The sequence below is a fragment of the Vombatus ursinus genome, unplaced genomic scaffold, assembly GCF_900497805.2.
Source record: "Vombatus ursinus unplaced genomic scaffold, bare-nosed wombat genome assembly UNPS02014791.1, whole genome shotgun sequence".
NCBI lineage: Eukaryota > Metazoa > Chordata > Mammalia > Diprotodontia > Vombatidae > Vombatus > Vombatus ursinus.
The window spans coordinates 4,922,445-4,930,494 of record NW_020954569.1 but is presented as its reverse complement, the minus strand read 5'-3'; positions in this window follow the sequence as shown (position 1 = coordinate 4,930,494).

The following is an 8,050-nucleotide window of genomic DNA, read 5'->3' as shown; positions in this document are numbered from 1 at the left end:
TTGCCTAGGGTCACACAGCTATTTAGTGATTGAGGTCAGATTTCAGCTTTGCAAGAGGAATATTCCCGACTCCAGGCCCAACATTCTATCCATTGGGCCACTAGCTGCCATATGTATGTGCATGTGTATTTGTGTATGTATATGGATCAAGACATATGTTAAGATTAAGGGAGATTTTATATAAATCTCCAAAATAAAAATAAAAAAAACTTAAATAAATGAGGAATATGAAAAGATATTATGAATTAAAGGAAGCAAAGACAAAAAAGCAGAAAAAATATGATGAAACAACATCAATAGTGTCATGAGAAACAGAGTTAGAATTTTCTAAACACAACAAATAGAGAATGATAATAAACACAAAGGAAGAACTCCAGGCACCATACTTAGAACAGAGAATATTTAAGTGAAAATGTAATAGAAATTACTTTTCATCATATTGAAGTATGTACTGTTGTTGTTATTGTTCATCCTTCATTCTTGAAAAGGATCAATGACATCAGGAATGTGATGTCTTGACTTGCAAGTGAATTGGATTTAAATGAGGCAGGACTGTGCAAAGTCATCAGCCTCACTCTCTACTCCAGAGTCATTCGGAATCCAGTGGCAAAGCATAAGTCAACACGACTGTGATGATCCTGGAAGCAGTGGGAAATGTTAGCCTTTTTAAGCTAAGATCTTTCTGAGGTCTCAATTTGTCTGAGGCACCACCCATTCAGTAACTAAGACTAGGTAAGAATCAAGGCAAAAGTTGGCCTAGTTTGCCTTCTCAAGAATTGTGGAATTGTGGAAACCCTCAAGGTTTCTGGCCAGAACAGAAACAATCACCATTTACACTCATTCTGAGCCATCAAAACCTAAACAATGAGCAAGTTAGTTTTGGGATGGAACCTTTTATTGGCCAATTGGTGAGAGAGAGTGATTTGGGCTTAAAGACATAGTTAAGTAGCTCCATTTGAATTCCAATGGGCTTTATAAAAGCCTAGTTTTGCGAGCTAAATTTCAAGAAATCATAAATGAAAACTACATGAGACCAAAGGGTTAATTGTCCCAGTTTTTCAGGAAAAAAAAAAACAGTGATAGAATAAATAGGGAAGAAAAAAAAATCCAGTCACTAAACTCTAAGATATCTTGTGAGGCTTAAGCAATCAAAATTTATATTCCTTTGGATAGAGCCCCCTGCATGTGTGATTCCCCATGTGGCAAGAAGGAAAGGAGGGGGGAGGGAAGGATGAAGGAAGGAAGGAAGTATTAGAAACACTCTTAAAACTAAAAATTCAGTATCAAGAAAAGTTTATTACAGAGAAAGTCCATAAGATTTAGATGTTTCTGGCCAGAAGCAGGCTCCACCCCTCTTCAGGAGGAGAGAGCACTGAGTACAAAAGCAAGAGAGCATTTTTATGCAGTTATTTGGTGCGAAACCTCCCAGGCCTGGATTGGTCCATTCCTTCCCTGTTACATTTGTCCTGGAATGCCTCTGGAATGCCCCCTGTTCCCACACTATTGTGCCTACAATTGTGCTATTGCTCCCCCTTGGGCGGAGAAGTTACCATGCATGAGGTTCATTAAGCATGCTCAGTAGAGATTTAACCTTGTGCCCTGATTGAACCACCTGATCGGCTCTTATCCTGATCTTGGTGTTTTCTTGCGACCTTCAGCTTACTTCTTATTGGCTAAGCCCACCTGCAGTGTAACTGCTTCCTTGAGTTGTTTTTATAACTCTCTGCACTATTCTATCTTTGTGGAAACTTAACCCTTGCCTAACTCTCACAGAAGGAAAAAAAAAAAAGGAAGGAAGGAAGCCATGAAGAAAAGAAGGAAATAGTAGCATTGCCTAACTGGAACTGGCCAGTTGGGTCCTTAGTGGGTCAGCTACTACTACACAGATTGTTGTTTGTCCTTCACTCTCAAAGACTACCAATGACATAAAAATGATGATATCTTTACTTGCAAGAGAATTGTATTTAAGTGAGGCAGAGCTGTGCAGAGTCATCAGCCTCATTCTTTCCTCCTCTTCCCAGCTCAATAAAAATCTTGCATTAACAGGTATTGTCTTCCTTTGGTTTTCTTCCCTTTAGGGAAAAAGAGATTTGAAGCTTGAGAACTGGCCTTTGCATTTTCTGGGTTTCTTACCTCTTTGGAGAAAAGGAAATCCAAATTCCCTAGAGAGAGTATGTACCTCAGTTAACAACTGCCTCTTGAAGAAATTATGGGATGGTTCACATGCACAGGGAAAGAGACAAAAGTTGAAAGCCACCATCATGGGCTGGAGTAGAAAGAGATATAAGGGTTGTGAGGAGAGAATTTTGAAGAATATCATTCTGGTGGGAAGAAAAAAGGGATTATAAAAGATCTTGCCAGACCTCTATTCAGGAAGTTTGACTGCAGTGCTATGAAACCTGCTTTCCTCAGCTTTCTTTGCCAGGATAATGCAGGCAATAAGGTTTCTTGAAGCAAATAATTAAAGATCCAATCTCTTTGTTACCTTGTGACCCCATTCCTCTATGAGAAGTGATCAAGGAGGGAATGATTGAAAATGGAACAGAAGGCTAATCGAATTAACTTAAAATATAACTTTCCTGTGTCTTATTCCCTCAGGATTCTGTTCTCAGAAAGATAACCACATGAGCTAATCAATCCATGATGTACCTTTGAGGGTTGCTGGTAGGTTAATATGTTAACTTTCTGAGGTAATATTTGCATTTTAATAGTAGTCTGTAAGCAATATTTTAATTCAAAGGAAATGATCTAATGGAAAGAATTTTAGGCCTCATAGCAGAACAATGAGGAGAAATATATTAGGGCAAAGAAATGTTTCAGTGCTTCACAAATTATGCCATGAAGGCTACCCTCTACGTTGTCTACTAGTAAGACAATGTATGAGCTTGGATGAAGTCAATATATGTGATGAAATATCTTTGTTTAGCTATTGGGTGACAGTATGGAACTGAGAACATATTGACTAGTCATTATGCTCATGAATTCTTTTGTAATTATCAGTAACAAATACTTTTCAGGATCTATCAACTATCCTGGGGGATGGCCCAAATAGAGTTAATGACTTATGAACATGAGATAAACAAGTAATTTGAGCCTTAACTTGAGAAATAGTGTGAGAAAAATTTAGAAGTTAGGCTTCCACAGCAGAACAAGGGAATTCCAAAAGTGACCCAAACATTCTGCAAACAGCTAGTTCCTCAAGAAAGAGCCCTGGAAGCTAAGCCAGTTGCAACCTGTTGGGGTCAAGGACAAGTCAAAGGCTTTTCTCCACTATGCTTGCTTAATAAACTTATTGAGTATTAACTGACACAGCCCAAGGGCAGAGATAGCTGCCATTTTTGAACATAGGATGCATGAATTGGGAAGTCTTAACATGAGAAGGAGGGACATGGAATGGGCAGTTCTGGAAGAGTGTAACTCAGCTGGACCTATCCTAGCCCTGAAAGGAGGAGCAGGATCATATTAACAATATAAAAGCTGGCTCTCACTTCTGTACAGTGTGCTTCTCCCACTAGAGAGTACACTCGATTCTTGCAAGAACCATAATAAACGATTCTTTTTTTATTCTGGACTTAGTTTCGTGATTAAGTGCGAGACTCCACTCAGCATTGCAATTGGGAAAGCAATAGGCTGTGGCAGCTCACTTGGGCTAACTTCTCAACTCTGCTGAGGAGGTGCAAGGGGCTCTATTTCTAACAATAGGAAAAGGTGTCTATGAATCAGCTAGGAGTAAAACATTTGAAATGAGAGAACAAGATAGATCAGGATGAAGAGATACAGAATTAAGGACGTAGAGAGATAAGCCCTGTAAAGCCAGTTAGTATGACTTTTGTGGCCTTGGACTTTACTAATGTATGTGGAAGAACTTTTATTATTATAAATCAGCCAAAAGATCTAACTTGTAGAATCTATTCAAGGTACCAGTCAGCATAAGAGGTGAGGTAAGAGGGTAAGACCCAGGTGGAAACATGCACACACACCTTGCTGGGGCCTCAGGGAGAATGGTTTACCCCAAAAGGCAAAGTTTGGGTTTTTATAGGGTTGTTTTCTGGGTCTAATAGAGCAAAGCATTGGGAGAAGGTGGTCAAGAGCTTAGACCAGAGGAATGGTGCTGATTCATACTGACTTGGGGTTGGGGAGGGGAGGGAAGACTCCTTGGCAATTGGTGCCTAGTTGATATTCAGTCTCCTCATGACATGAAAGAGGAGTTTGGCCATTGTTGCTGGTCTCATTCTGTCATGTGACTTGGGGATTTTGAGCTTCCCTTGGACTTCATTTAGTAGGTGGGGAGGCTACTGGAATCATTATATATACTTAAGCTCGTCTGAATAAGTTAAGCAGATGTAATAAAATTGGATTATTGCAGTCCTCTAATGAATTTACAAACATATCCTATTGCTTCTTTGATATCTCCAATCACAAATATGCTTTTGATTTTGCAATGGCATTGGTTTGAGACAGTGGGACAACTTCATAATTCTGGCTTCCCAAATATTGTGGAGTCCTTTAAATGACCATCCCCAGAAACATTCTATACCCTGGGGACTCCCCTTCTTGTAAACACTCAGATTACACTGAATGGCTGCTTATGCAGTGGCTGGACCTATAGTACCAGTCAAACCAAATATTTTCCTCCTAAGTCAAGCCAACTATTGAGAAAAAAAAAACACTTGGGATAAAAATGTCATGGTGTTACTTTTTATTGACAACCAGAAAGCTATTGAAGTTGAGATCAAGTAGTTTGAGGCTACAATAGAAGGGGCAGGGTATTTGGAATGAGGAAAACCTCAAAGTCCTGTCTCTGAACCTTGTCAGCCATATGACTATGGGCAAATTGCCTAAACTTTCTGAACCTCAATTTGCTCATCTATAAAATGCAAGTCAGATAATACCTGTAATACTTAACTCAGAAGGTTATTATAAGGGTTACATGAGATACTATTTGTAAAGCACTTTACAAACCTTAAAATACTAGATAAATGTCAATTACCCTTATTAGTACTTTCCTTAACACTTTTTCTTCCTTCAAATTTTTCTTGAGATTACAGAAAGATAAGACTTTTGTAGGCATGTTATAATATTTTATTCACTTTAATCTTTGACTCAGCATTATCATTATATTTGTTTACATGGTAGGAGTACAGGAACCAGGTAGAAGGTAGAATAAAGCTAGAATGAAGAGATGTTGTTAGCATAAGGGAGGTATTCTCAGAGCTTCAGGAACTCCCTTGACCTTCTGGTGTTTCAATCATTGGGATAACATTTGGCAGGAAACATTTGCCTCTGTGACTCTAGGAAATTATGGTAATGAGGAAATCCTCAGTGATCCTTAGAGCACCCTTATATGACCTTTCATTGTCTAGAGTACATTATTAAGACTCTAAATTGCAAAGAGACAGAAATTGTATCATTTTTCATCTCTGGAGGCCTGTGACATTATGTATAATACCTTGAACATCATAGACACTTAATAAATATATGTTGAATTCTAAAGATGATCTTGCTGTAGGTGTGTCAGGGGACTAGCATCACAGAAATCACCTCAGATTATAGTTGTTCCTAGGTACCAAAGAAAGTCATATGTGTGCATATGTGTGTGTGTGTATGCAAATCCCTACAATATAAAATAATAATTCTATCTCTATAATATAAAATAATTTTAGAATTGCACATCCAAAACATTATATATGTATATAAGTACATATATATGTACAGAGAAAGAGTAGAGTGTGTATGTAAATGAATACACACATACATGCACACATACATATATATGTACACACACACACACACACACACACATATACACAATTTTTTGGAGAAACTTCCCTTGTCTAGTGCTCCTAAGATTATGCGTGATATGGTGGGTCATCCTGGTCAATCTCCATGTCATTAATAAGTACCTCTTCCACTAATATTTTATCTTTAGCTTCCACTGTTGCTCCCATTGTCAGTGCTTATCTTGACCTCAACTCTCCTACGATGAGTTCCAAACTCTTCTGGCCACAGCTAACTACTTACTTGTGGAACAGGGTGAATGGAGAAAACATCTGGTCTGGACAAAGAAAAGCTCACCACCATTATATTAGTCTAGCATCTCTCTGTCTTTGCTTGGGGTGCCCTTCTTTTGCCTAGTCTCTTATATATGTTTGATTCATTCCTCTCCAGCTTCCCCTCCTTATAGCCAATTGATCTTCATAGGAAGTAGAGTACAAGACAGAGGAAGAAAGACAGTCAAATATTACATTTCCTGGAACTTCTAGGTTTTAAGTAGTTTATTTCATCTGTTGGCACTGATGGGATCTGAGAGAGAATGCCAGGGCATAAGCAAGTGTAATATATTTTAGTACACATTTTTGTTATAACGTACTGCTTATTTGCTTATCAGTTCTACACTGAGTAAAAGAACTATATGCTCATTAAGCAAAGTTTGTAAGTCTTGAATCTATTAAGTCAAGGTCACATGACTAGAACTTAGGAAATGTGGAAAGTTCAGATAAAATGGGGGTAGAGTCATCCAGAGGTGAGAACTTGAATTCTGATTTCTGATTGGGTAAATCCACAATAATTCGTATGTCCCCAGCTAATGAGTTAACATTACCATGAAGAGAGGAAGAGAGATGTGTTATCTTTTCTTCAAGAATCATAGAGAACTTAGCATTTAACAATTCTATCCATCAAGATGAATACACATAAACAACAGGCTGAGCATGGATCCATGAGCCTTGCTCTGGATCTTTCCTGTTGAATAGAATCAGGATAGTGGTTAGTAATGCCACCTAGTAATTAAACATTTGCCAACATTTTAAAATGATTTGTAATTTTTTTATTTCCTATGTAGCAAAACAATATTATTGGATATTTTGGAGGAGATTCTTCCACTTGTGCGTAGTTAATGCTAAACACCCTTGTGGATATTAGATGGTAAGACAGGACATCCTTTAACATCTCCTTCATCACCTTTCTTCCATATACTAGCATTTCTCTCTATAGTCAGATATATGATACAAACCTATTCTCACCCACATGATGATTGAATAGAAGTCAATCATCAAATATTGGAGGAAGTGAAAAATGAAAAGAACATAGAACTGGAAATAAAGTATATTTGAGATTTAATACTTCATAACAATGATTAGACGCTTGTCAGTGATACTTGGAGGGATCTGGAAAGGGAAAAGCAGATGGCTTTGTCAATTGTTACTAAAAAAAAAATAAAAAAGGCCCACAGGTCATACATAATTAACCAAATTCTTGCTCTATACCCACTTCCCCCTAGTCAGTGAGAAGTACTTTTTCTTCCGTCTTCCATACTGTAGAGACTCATGTGTACTCTGTGAGGCTATGATATGACTCAACCCTTAAAAGTACCAGGTGGCCATGATTAGACATTGGTAATATGGAGTTAGTTTGAATCCTAGTCCTTGGTAGGCCAGGTAGCAACTCAGATGCTAAATTGTAAGTGAATGGAGCAAACATCTGGTCTGGACAAAGAAGCTCACCACCACTATGTTAACCTAGCATCTTTCTGTCTTTGCTTATGTCCTTGAAATAATGATTAATTGTTTGCATTGCTTCAGGCTAATATGTCATTTTACTCTTCTCAATATCTTCACAATCTGTTTCAAAACAAATACACATCTTTTATTTCATCATACTCTGTTATGACTTATTTTCCATTTCAGGGTTGTCCTTGATGTTCAATTAACACTCATTTCTAATGTATACAAATGTCAAAGGTGGAGGGCCCTGACTGCCATGATGTCAATGATATTAGTGGTTCTGTCACTAACTGAAAGAGAAACAGGTATGCTCCTAACAGCATACTGATCCTATAGGCATGGAGAAACTATTGGGCCCAACAAATACTGAACTTATCACTTTTAAATGACCTATTTTCAGGTAAAAATTGGTAACAAACAAACATTTCTGAGAGGCAAAATATCTATTGCTACCATTTCAAATAGAATCTTTTTAGGTGATTACATATTCAGTTAGAATCTTCAATTTAGGGAATTTTTATGACAGTGTCTGTATTAACATGTCAATG